The 12500-nt window shown below is 51.1% G+C and overlaps 1 protein-coding gene across 5 annotated transcripts in view; it reads left to right on the forward strand.

The window, feature by feature from the left end:
* Positions 1-12500, forward strand: part of LOC122257574 (plexin-B) — a 410989-nt gene that overhangs the window by 367012 nt on the left and 31477 nt on the right. The gene's annotated exons all lie outside the window — the stretch shown is intronic.

A 12500-nucleotide genomic window follows, 5' to 3' on the forward strand; every position in this document is an offset into this window, starting at 1 on the left:
GATTAATTCGATAAGCTGAAGGGAGAGGAGGGGGGGAAGGAGGGGGAGGGAGAGGGAGAAGGCCATGGCCATTAAAAGGGGGGCGGGGAGGGGAAGGGGAAGGAGAATAGGGGGGGGGGTGCCGATTCCCTTCCGAGGAAAACCCGAGGGGGAAATGTGCCGTGTGATTTGATAGGGAAGGGCGCTCCCTCCGCGGCGGAAATGTGCGCGTGAAGAAAGACGAAGACGACGAGGAGGGGGAGGAGGAGGAGGAGGAGGTGGAGAAGGAGGAGGAGGAGCTGGAGGTGGAGATGAAGGAGGAGGAGGTGGAGGTGGAGGTGGAGGTGGAGGTGGAGGTGGAGGTGGAGGTGGAGGTGGAGGAGGAGGAGGAGGAGGAGGAGGAGGAGGAGGAGGAGGAGGAAGAAGAAGAAGAAGAAGAAGAAGAAGAAGAAGAAGAAGAAGAAGAAGAAGAAGAAGAAGAAGAAGAAGAAGAAGAAGAAGAAGAAGAAGAAGAAGAAGAAAGAGGAAAATCAGAAGATGACGACGGTGACGACGACAGAGAACACGATGGAATAGCCAGGTCATAGCCTGGTGGAGGAGGGAGGGAGGGGGGGAGGCGAATGAAGGTGGACACGGACGAGCAGACGACGGCGGAATGACAGTGTCAAGTGGAGGGGAAACGAGGGGCCAGTTGGCAGACCAGAGGGGAGGTTGCGAGGAGGATCTTAAAGAGAGATTTGATTGAGGGGTTTTATATAGGGGTTGGTGGGGAGGGGGGAGGGGAGAGAGAGAGGGGAAGGGGGAGGAAGGGAAATATTAATAGAGAGAGAAAAAAAAATTGATGGATGAATATACGACGAGGAAAGTTGTGTGTGGGGTTGGGGGGGGAGGTGATAGAAAAGGATGGTTGGAGGTCTGGGTGAAAGGATTGGAAGGATTGGAAGAAAGGAGAACGGGAGACGACGAAAGAGGGTAAACGTCTTGGAAAATGTCTTCGGATTTTTTTCTTTTTTTTTCTTCTTCTTTTTCCTTTTCTTTATTCTTTTTTCACAGTCTCTTTCATTCCTGTTCAGTTCAGGTTCAACGGATGTTCATCTGTGTTCAGTGGGTGACATTAGAAAGTGAATATGTCCTCAGTGGGTGCCGGCGAGGTGTGATTCTGTTCTGTGGGTGTGATTCCATTCAGTGGGTGACACCCTGACGTGTCTATCTATTCAGTGGGTAATAGTAGGAAGTGATGTGGTCAGTGGAAGACAGACAGACGTCAATCTGTGCTCGCTGGGTGACAGCAGGAAGTGATGTGCTCAGTGGGATGTGTGAATGTGAATCTGTGTTTAGTGGGTGACAACAAGGCGGGGACAGGGCATGGCGCGGGCGGGAGCGAGGCGACGCGTAGCCACCTGGAACGCGCCATGAATAATTGACGGAAGTTCGGGGAAGTTTTGGGTTGAATCCTGGGCGAGGGGAGGTGTGATTTTCATGACAAGGGGTTTCCACCTTTTCCCCCCTGTTTTTTTCCGTCTTGCCTTTTCTCACCTTCTACTCCTATCGTTGTCTACTTCTTCAGGTTTTTATTCATTGGTTCTCTATCTATCTATCTATTTATCTTTCTATCTCTCTTTCACTCTTTCTATATCTTTCTCTCTTTCTTTCACTTTTTTCTCTATCTTTCTCTTTCACTCTTTCTCATTCTTTCTCTCTCTCTCTTTCTTTCTCTTTCTCTTCTCTCCCTCACCCTCTCCCTCACCCTCGTAAAAGGGGTGTTAGGCGCGCGTGGACGCAAGTGTCGCCGTTCGAAATCCGAAATTGTCATTTGCAATTCATGAGTGACGTAAGTAAATCTGGGAGTCCCTCACCCCCCTCCCCCCTCCCATTCCATAACCCCGTGTAACCCCATTCCCTTCTCCTCCCTCCCCCTCCTTTCCCTTCTCCCCCCTCACCCTCCCCCTCCCTTCCCTTTTAATTTGTCCAAGTTCGGTCATTCAAATTGATTTATCGCCCTTAGCCAGATTCGTGGGGTCTCTCTCTCTCTCTCTCTCTCTCTCTCTCTCTCTCTCTCTCTCTCTCTCTCTCTCTCTCTCTCTCTCTCTCTCCTCCTCTCCCTCCCTCTCTCTCCCCCTTCCTCTCTCTCTCTCCTCTCTCTCTCCCTCTCTCTCTCTCTCTCCCTCTCTCCCTCCCCCTCCCTCCTCCTCTCCTCCCCCTCCCTCTCTCTCTCTCTCTCTCTATCTCTCCCTCCCTCCCTCCCTCCCTCTGTCTCCCTCTATCATCTCTCTCTTTCTTCCCTATTCTCCTTTTCCATCTCCCCTTCTTTCTTTCTTTTACTTTTCTCTTCGTTTCCTTCATGTATAAGTTTCCCCATTTCTCGTTTCTTCCTTTTCTTCTCCCTTTCTTTCTTCTTATTATTCATTCTTCCTATTTCGTTTTTGTTTTCTTGTTTTCCTTTTTTCTTCTCTATTATTTTTTTTCTTTTCCTTCTCTGCTTCTCCCACCGATTCTCTCTTATTTTCTATCACTCTCTCCCCCTACCCACCCCATCCCCACCCCTTTGTCGTTGACTTGGTCGTTGTTCCAGATTCTGGTCCTCTGTCCCTCCTTTATCCCTTTCTGTGTGACTTTCCCTTCTCGCCAGATTTTGCCTGCGACTTCGTAAACATTTTTTGAATTCTTGGCACCCCCCTTCCCCACTTTTTTTTCTTTTCTTTTCTTTGTTTGATCGTTTTTGCTATATCCCCCCCCCCCCGTTTTCGTGTTTGTTTTTCTTGTCTTTTCTTTGTATATATATTTTTTTTTTATGTAGATTTTTTTTTCTCTATATTTGTATCACTTTCTTTCACCCTCTTCTCCCTCTTACTCTTCCGCCTCCTCCTCCTCCTCCTCCTCCTCCTCCTCCTCCTCCTCCATTTCCTCCCCTCTTCCCCTTTCCCCTCTTCCATTTGTCTTGGTAATCCCGCCATCATAATCCTCTCTCTCCCTCCTTCGTGGTCCTTCCCTGCGCTCTCTTTAGCATGTTCTCTTTGCTCTTAATTCGCTTCCTTGGCGCTAAGTACAGCCTCGTCTCTCTCTCTCTCTCTCTCTCTCTCGCTCGCTCTTCCCCTCCCCTTCTCCTTTCCTTCACTCATGCGTTTAACTTCATTTCTCTCCCCTTCCCCCCTGCTCTTCTACCCCGCCTCCTCCTTCTCCTTCTTTCCTCTTTCTTCTTCTCTTCCTCTGTCTCCTACATTTCATTTATCCTCCTTCCTCCCCCGCCCCTTCTCCTGTTTCTTCCTTCCCCTCTCCTCCTGCTCCTCCTCCCTACTCCTCCTGTTTCTCCCTCCTGCTCCTCCTCCTACTCGTGCTCCTCCTGTTTCTTCCTTCTTCATCTCCATCCCCTCCATCTCCCCTTTCCAATCCACAATGTACCTCCTTAATGTCCTTATAAGTCGGGCTCAAGTACCTCCCTAATCTCCGGAGACGCCGCGTACAACCGGACACTCGCGGGGGGGGACGGGAGGGCGGATGGGTGTGGAGGGTGGGGGTGGGGGTGGGGGCGGGAGTGGGGGACGCCGAGCCTTCCCTCGCTCGGCCGTCGCTATCTCTTGTCTCCGCCGTCGCCGCTGCCGTCGCCGCTGCCGCCGCCGTCCGCGTCTTTATCGCTGCGGACCGACTGATTCGGGGGGGAGGGGGTGGGGGTACGCTTCCTTCCTGGGGGTATGTTCTCCCCGCCTCCCACCCCACCCCTTACTCTCGGTTCTTGGGACGCCCTCGTCTTGGCGCTCGCTCTCTCTCTCCCTCTTTCTCTCTTTTTTCTCTTTCTGTTTCTTTTTCTCTCCTTCTTTCCTTCTCTCCTTCCCTCCTTCTCTCCTTCCCTCCCCCTCGCCCATCCCCCCCCCTTTTCTCCCTCCTTCCTTCCCCCCCCCCCCCCCTCTCTCTCTCTCTCTCTCTCTCTCTCTCTCTCTCTCTCTCTCTCTCTCTCTCTCTCTCTCCTCCCCCCCTCTCTCCTCCCCCCCCCTCTCCATGCCGCAAAGGGCGCTCTCGCCAGTCTTTTGTCATCCTTAATGCATCTCCTCCTCCTCCTTCACGCTTCCTTGGTGTTATGTCTTCCGATCACTCATCCTCCTTCCTCCTCCTCATTTGTTCTGAGGTTCCTTCCTCTTCTTAGTCTCCCCCCTCCCCCACCCCCCATGCTTGGGATTCCTCCATTTAGGGTAGGGTGGGCTTTTCTTTCCTTCCTTCTCTTTGTCTTTCTTTCGTTCTTTCTGTCTCTTCACTTCTCTTTTCTTCTCTTCTCTTCTCTTCGTTTCTTTCACCTTCCTTCATCTTCTTTCCATCCTCCCTCCTCTTCTCTCTCTCTTTCTCTCTCTCTCTCTCTCTCTCTCTCTCTCTCTCTCTCTCTCTCTCTCATATTTCACCTCTTTCAGCGGTCGTCATTCTCCGTCATTCTGTCAGCCGGGTCGTAAACACCCTCCCCCCCTACTCCCACCCCCTCTCCCCTTACACCCCCCGGTCCCCCTCCCATCTCGTCCCTCATTCCCCTCGCATTTCCATACATTTACCGATTCATTCAGCCGCGACCTTTTCCCCTTGTCCTGAGAGAACCGTCTTTCGCTCTCTCTCTCTCTCTCTCTTTCTCTTTCTCTCTCTGTCTGTCTCTCTCTCTTTCTCTTTCTCTTTCTCTCATTTATGTTTTCTCATGCTCAGTTAATCTACATCTCGCCCGCGCTTTATCCGCCCCCTTAATTGCTCTCTTTGTCTCCCTCATCTCCTCTCATTCATCATTCACTCGCTCATAATCATCCTCTTTTGCCCTCTCATTCATTCCCTCACTCATTCATCCGTCTTGCCCTCCGTAATGCTCTCTGTGCCCCGCCTCAGTGTATCTTGATTTGTCTTTGATCGCCTCATGAAACTTTGTGAGGGGTGAGGGGGGGAGGGGATTAATGGAGGGGGCGGGGGGATGGGGGGGTGAGGAAGTAGGGGTGGAGTGGGAGGGGGTGGAGGAAGAGGAGGAGGAGGAGTGGGGGAGAGTCTTAATGGGTCGGATGTTTTGCGCTTTTTCTGTTTTATTTTTTTTTATTGTTTGTTTGTTTATATCTTTTGATGGTTTTATGGTTTTGTTATTTTGATTTCTTATGTATGTCGTCCTCCACCTCCTCTTCCTCCCTCGTACCCCCTCCTCACCCACTTCTTCCTCCCCTCCTTCTTCCCCCCTCTCCCTTCTTCCCCTCCCACTTCCTCCTCTTCCCCCCATCCTCCTCCTCCTCCTCCTCCTCCTTCCTGATCTTGTAAGCCTCATCTCCTTAGTATCGGAGCTTTGATCGGGGTCGGTAATGGGAGGGAGAAATGGGGATGGGGGATGGGGGATGGGGGATGGGGGTGTCTTTCTCTCCTTGTAAGAGTTGATCAATCGTTAATGTTGTCGAGTAATCCGTAATGGGGATGGGGAGGGGGGGGCGGCGCTCCTTTCCGAAACATGGCGCCAGTTATCCGTAGATTTATGCCGTTGGTTTTCACATAATTCGGATTTTTCTTTCATGTATCTCTATCGTCCTTCGCCAGTCGCCAGTTGCCAGTCGTCATGTCTGTTTGGTATCGATATATGCCAACCTTACGCTTCTCGCCACCCTGCTACCCCACCGCACCCACCCACCCTCGACCCACCATACATTTCATATTCCCGTCTCCCGTACGACTAGGCGGACGACACCTACCACCATTACCAGCCCTTGGGTCGTCTCGTCTTTCCGATTAATAGCTGTTCATGGTCGTTTGATTCCTTCCACCCCTCCCCCCTCCCTCCCTCCCTCGCTCTGTCTCTCTCCCCCCCACCTTCTTTCTTTTACACACCTTTGTTTACCCAGTTAATAGGCCTTCCAAACTCCCACTCCCCCCTTCCCCCTTCCCCCTTCCCCCCCGACCCCCAAACAAGGAGTTATGGGCATGTAGAGCGGTGGCGCGTGTGCTCATCATCATTTATAACGACAAGTTGTTCAAATATTCACAGAGTAGGGGTTGGGTGGGTAGGGAGAGGGGGTGGGGGTTGGAGAGGGGAGAGGGGGGTTGAGAGGGGGAGAGGGCGAGTACACGGAGTAGACACGAAGTCAATAGTAATAATTTCCCGGAGTCTACCCTCGAGGGAGAACCATTTTCCTTATCCACACTTCGCCTTCCCCCTCATACCCCCCATACCTCCCCACCACCCCGACCCCTCCCTTCTCCATCTTCACGTCTTCTTCTTCATTATCATTCGTTGCTCCTCCTCCTCCTTTTCCTCTTTTGCTCTTTATTCAGTGACTCTGCTCCTCTTCTCTTTGTTTCTTGGTTTCCTACCTTCCTATTTCTCCTGCCCCCCCCCCCTTCCCTCCTCCTCCTCCTCCTCCTTCTCCTTCTCCCCCTCTCCTTTCTCGTCCTCTTCCTTTTATCCCTTCTTCGCCCCCTCCCCCCTTTCTCCACTTCAGCTTCCTCCCCTTCCTCCACCTCTTCCTCCTCCCCCTCCTCCACCCCCTCCTCCACCTCCACATCTCCCTCCTCCCCCTCCTCCTCCGCCTCTTCCTCCTCCTCCTCCTCAAGATTACCATATCCTCCTCGGCGTCGGATCTTGCGTGGCTTAGACCGGAAACCTTAGTGGAGATCCGGGCTGCCTTTGTCAGCCTCCCCGATCTCCCTCCTTGCCTACTCCCGGGACTGTCACCGCTCTTCTCCTCTCTCTCTCTTCTCTCTCTTTCCTCTTTCTCTTCTCTCTTTTTTCTCTCTTCTCTTTCTCTTTCTCTTCTCCCTCTTCTCTCTTTCTTTCTCGTTCCTCTCTCTCTCTCTCTTTCTCTCTCTCTCTCTCTCTCTCTCTCTCTCTCTCTCCCTCTCTCTCTCTCTCTCTCTCTCTCTCTCTCTCTCTCTCTCCTCTCTCTCTCTTCTCTCTCTCTCTCTCTTCTCTCTCTCTCTCTCTTCTCTCTCTCTCTTCTCTCTCTCTCTCCTCTCTCTCTCTCCTCTCTCTCTCTCTCTCTCTCTCTCTCTCTCTCTCTCTCTCTCTCTCTCTCTCTCTCTCTCTCTCTCTCTCTCTCTCTCTCTCTCTCTCTCTCTCTCTCTCTCTCCACTCTCTCTTTCAGTTTCCTTTTGGATTATCTGCAAGAAATAGCCAGCAGTTATGGCAGACTGGCAGAATATGCATAAAATGATGTCTAGATGGATAGTTGGATTGTATTATGTTTGTATTTTATTGTTTATGTGGATATCATTATTGTTTTGGTGAATCGGTGCCCTTTTTTTGAAAGTTTACGGATGGGGGGGAGGGGGTGTTGAACGTGATTTTATCGATGCCTCGGCAGCTCTTTCCTTATTACCTCCCCCTCTCCCTCTCCCCCTCCCCTCCCCCTCCCCCTCTTTACCCTCTTGTCCTTCCGCCGAAGCCATAGGTTGATGAAGATATTGGTTGCCGATAATGAGGCCTCAACTCTTGATCTATGATCTATTGGGCAGCGGGGAGGGTGGGGTGGGGGGGAGGGAAGGGAATTGGGGAAGAAGGGGCGAGGGAGGGGAGAGCGGACAATGAATAGGCTAGTTATCCTCTCTCTCTTCCTCTTGTTTTTTTTCTTGTTCTACTATTTTATGTTCTTATTCCTATTCTTATTCTTTCTTTTTTTCTTCCTCCCCCTCCCCCTCCTCCTCCCCTGCTTCACGATCCCCGCTCTATCCACGGGACGGGAAGCAAAAGAAGTCCCAAGCTGCCCCTTCCCTCCCCCCCCCCAATTCTTCAATTTCTCCTCTATCCCAGTCCCTCCTTGATTCTCTATATCTTCTCTTTCTCTCTCTCTTTCTCTCTCCCTCTCTCTCTCTCTCTCTCTCTCTCTCTCTCTCTCTCTCTCTCTCTCTCTCTCTCTCTCTCTCTCTCTCTCTCTCTCTCTCTCATCCCTCATCTCTAGTCCCCTCCCCCTCCCCCACCGACGTCCCCCACCCCCGCCGCCGCTACTACTGTACTGCCTCGTCTCTCTATGAGCGCTCACCGACAAGCAGGCCGTCATATCTCAGGAAGTTATGGGTGCATAAAGTGCTATACTGTCTCCTTTTAGGCCGGGAATGACGGGCAGGGCGAGGGAGCTAAGGACTTTATGATAATGGCGCTCGAAGTGGGAGTCGGGGAGAGAGAGAGAGAGAGAGAGAGAGAGAGAGAGAGAGAGAGAGAAAGAACACAATAGATTAAACAAGAACGAGAGCGAAAGAGAGAACACAGAACAGGGAGAAAGAGGAGGAGAGAGAGAGAGAGAGAGAGAGAGAGAGAGAGAGAGAGAGAGAGAGAGAGAGAGAGAGAGAGAGAGAGCCCGTCGGACGCGCTCGGCTGGTCCTCGCTTTAAAAGCCCCGCAATCATCTCACTTATGACACGTAGCTAATGACGTAAACATGAGTTCGGGAATTAGACGGAAGCTGTAAAGACCAGAAGCAGGATGTCGCTTTTGTCGGTATTGTTTCCCTGCCGCGGGCGAAGTAGGAAGCAGGTGGGGCCCGCTCGCTTGCCCGCCCGCCCGCGCGCCCGTCTGCCTGCCTGCTCCGCCCGCGATGGCCGATCCTTGGCTTGTTCCTTGTCCACTTATCCTTATTATTACTGGTGGTGTTGTTATTAATGTAATGACGATGGTAATTATTACTTTGTTTAGATATATGTATTTTTTTTTGGGGGGAGGGGGGATAATTACCTATATCACCCTCCCTTCATGATGTTGCTTACTGTTTTGGTTTGTGTAGTGTGCTTATTCCTTTCATTTTCATGTTCTTTAGTTACGTTTTTATTTATTTATTTTATTTGTTTATTTATTTTTTGTTCCTATCTTGTATTATGAGCTGGTTTCTTCTCTCTCTTTCTCTCTCCCTCCCTGTCCCTCTCCTCATACTCTCCATACTCTCTCTCTTCTTCTTCTTCTTCTCCTTCTTTGTCTTCCTATCCCTCTTATTTCGTCTCCGTCTCCCTTCCCCCCCCCCCACCCCTCTCTCTCTCCCTCTCCTCTCCCTCACCTTTCCTCTCTCTCTCCCTCTCCCTCTCCTCTCCTCTCCCTCTCCTCTCCCTCACTTTTCCTCTCTCTTTCTCTCTCTCTCTCTCTCTCTCTCTCTCTCTCTCTCTCTCTCTCTCTCTCTCTCTCTCTCTCTCTCTCTCTCTCTCTCTCTCTCTCTCTCTCTCTCTCCCTCTCCTATCCCTCTCCTCCCTCCCTCTCCCCTCATGCCTCCCTCCCTGTCTCCCGACCCGGAGCGAGGGATGCCCGTAACTGCAGTTATTCACCATCATCAACTTACGCAAACGTCGCCTATGATTTAGGGGCGGCGAGTAAAGAGAAAATTGTACGCGCGGGGTGGGGAGAGGGTGAGAGGGTGAGGGGATAGGGGTGAAGGTATGGGGAGGGGGGGCGGGAAAGGGAGATTGTGGGAAGGGCCATATGCAAGGGTTATTTACGAGGTGTGGGTGAGAGGGAGAGGGAGAGGGAGAGTGAGAGGGGGAGGGAGAGGGAGAGAGGGAGAGAGAGAGAGAGAGAGAATTATCCGTTCTTTGTAAGATGTCACGTGATGTTGGATTAGCGTAGTGTTTTATCACATTTTATTTCATTGTTCTAAGAAAGCTTTGTCTGCCTATTTGTGTGTGTGTGTGTATGTATGTATGTATGTGTATTTTCTTGTTTGTGTGTGCATGGGTGTGCGTGTGTGCGGTTGTGTGTTCTCACCTCCCCCCCTTTTTTTCCCTGTCCCGCTCTTTCCTCTGTTTTCTTCCCTTCCATTGTCCGTGTTTTTCTAATAACGCCGCTTTTCATCCTGCGGGTTATATGGAAAGCTTATACGAAACGAGGCGAGGGTCACTCCCATTGTCCCCGGCCCTGTCCTCATACCTCCTCTTATTTCCTCTTGTCTCCTCTTTATCTATCTCTCTTCCTTCTCTCTTGGTCGTCTCTTCCTCTCCCCCCTCTCTCCCCCCTCCCTCTCCTTATTGTCTTCGGAATTCGTTTTCTCTATCTCTCTCTTTCTCTCTCTCTCTCTCTCTCTCTCTCTCTCTCTCTCTCTCTCTCTCTCTCTCTCTCTCTCTCTCTCTCTCTCTCTCTCTCTCTCTCTCAAACTCACTCTAACTCTCCCCCTCACCTCCCCCCTCTCTCCCCCAACCCCCCTCCCATTCTTCCCTACCATGTTCTCTCTTCACTCCTTTTCTCCCCTCCTTTTCTTTTCTAGCGCCCTTCTGCCTTCCTCCTCTCTTCTGTTCCCTTCTTCACCCATTTTCCCCTTCTTTCTCTTCTCCTTCCTTCCCCTCCTTCCCCTCTCCCCTCTTAGCTCTTCCCCTTCCCCTTCCCCTCTCTCCTCTTAGCGCTTCCCCTTCCCCTTTCCTTGTTCCCCTCTTTCTTCCCCTCTCCCCTTTTTCTTCCCTCCCCACTCACCCTTCCTACCCCCTCCTACCTGTCCCCCCTGGGTCCTCCGCGCAGGGGAAGGCCATTTCCATTCCCGCCTTCATAATTCGAGGCAGCGAACGGGCGGGCGCGCGGGCGGGCGGGCGAGCGAGCGCGCGCGGGAACGAGGCCAGGTGACAGAGCTACCGATTATGACGCATGGAAGGCGCCTCGTGATTGGTCCATTTGTTTTTGCCCGCGTCCAATGATGAGGCCCGTGACAGGAATACACATGATGATGCATCGGAGGAGGATCCTGGGAAGTGGGGGGGGGGGGGGGGGGGGGGGGGGGGGAGTAGGGGGAAGGGCGTTGATTGGTCGTCTTGTTTTTGTTTTTGGTATTTGGGGGGAGGGGAGGTGGAGGGGTGAAGAGGATGATGATGATGATGATGAAGGAGGAGGGGAAGAAAGAGGGAGAAGTGGGGAAGGAGAAGGGAGAGGGGGAATGGTAAGGGAAAAGAGAAGGCAGGGGGGGGGAGTAAGGGGAGGGAGAAGGGAGAGGGGAGAGGGTAAAGAGAAGGCGAAGAAGGGAGAGGGAGGGAAGAATAAGGGGAAAAATAAGGGAGAGGGGGAAGAGGAAGAAGAATGGAGAAGGGGAAGGGTATATGGTAGGTAGCAGTCAAAGAAAAAAAAACATGATGGCTTACGTTGCCACGAAACTGTAATCTACTGCCCTTATACCAACTGTCAGCTGGTTTGAACGATGGCGCGATCCCCCTCCCCTTTCTACCCCCTCTTCCCTTCCCCTCCCCTTTTTCCTCCATTTCTCCCCCTCCCCCTTTTCCTCCTCCTCCTCCTCCTCCTCTTTTCTCACTCCTCCCCTTTTCCTCCCCTCCTTTTCTTCCTCCCCCTTCTTGTGGTTGTTATGTGTATGTCTGTGTGTGTGTGTGTTGTCTGTATCTGTGTGTCTTTGCTTGTCTTTCTGTCTGTCTGTCTGTCTGTCTGGGCGTGCGTGGAAGGGAATCGTTGTTTCTGACATGATTGAATCGGCCCGTTGATCACCTTCCCGGTCTCATTAATCCACGATGGAAGGGGTGTCTGTGCGGGGGGAGGGGGGAGGGGGGAGGCTTAGTAAACAGACGTCGTGTGTCGTCCAATTGTTTTTGTTTGTTTGTTTTTTGTTTGTTTGTATGTGGTGCAGTTAGTTCTCTTGGTATTTTGATGTGTCATTGATTATTGTTGCTGCTGTGTTTGATATTATTGTTGTTGTTATGTTATTGTTGATGTCGGTTTGTTTGTTTGTTGTCATTTTTGTCGTTGCGGTGTTGCTGTAACGTTATTCTGAATTCGATTTTGTTGTTATTTCCTTGTTTATGTTTGTTTTGGGTTAGAAAAGCTTTTTGTTCCTACTTCTTTCCTGGCTTCTCCACCTGTTCCTCTTTCGCTTCCTTTTCTCTCTTCGCCATCCTTTCGTCCTTTTTAGTTTTGCCTTTTTTTTTCTTTTTTTTTCTTCTTCTTCTTCTAATACCGTATTATATCCTTTTTCTTCTTTCTCCTTCGTCTGTTTTGCTAAGTCACGGCCTCCTCTCTCTCCTCTCCTCTCTTCCCCTTCCCTCTTTGTTAAGCCATGGGCTCTTCTCTCTCCTCTCTGTTCGCCTTCTTATCTACCCTTCCTGTCCCCTCTCTCATCATATCCTTTTCCTTATCCCCTTCCCGTTTTTTTATCGTGTCGTTTCTCTTGTTTTCTCTCTCGCTTCTTTCTCGGTTTCGTTTTTTTCGTTAAGTTATTAAAAAAATTGCAAGATTTTTTTCCCCTATTATAACTTCCTACCCTCCCTTTGTGGCTATTGATGTATTGCAGTTGTTTAATTATCATTATTAATTAAATCGGAATTATTATTATTTTGTAGTTTGCCTAACTTTCCTTGCAACATAAGCTGCATTGTTGCAAGCATTTGTAGACGCGTAGAAGCCGGACTTGAGAGCGAGTATTGACGCGGGGCGGTGCCGCTGTGGGTGTGTGTCGTGTCGGGGCGTAATAACGCTGTCACACGTTATGATCCGCGTCCCCGTATGGTCGCCTTGTCGTGGCGTGGGCGGCCGTCGTGTCCCGCCCCGCCATGTTGCAAGGGTGTGTTGTTGCAGATGGCAGCCATGTTGGCGTGGCGGTCAGCGGTGCGGTCGGCATTTTTTTTCTTTTT

Source organism: Penaeus japonicus, unplaced genomic scaffold (genome assembly GCF_977035675.1).
Source record: "Penaeus japonicus unplaced genomic scaffold, GWHDUDI00000001_assembly GWHDUDI00000012, whole genome shotgun sequence".
Lineage (NCBI taxonomy): Eukaryota > Metazoa > Arthropoda > Malacostraca > Decapoda > Penaeidae > Penaeus > Penaeus japonicus.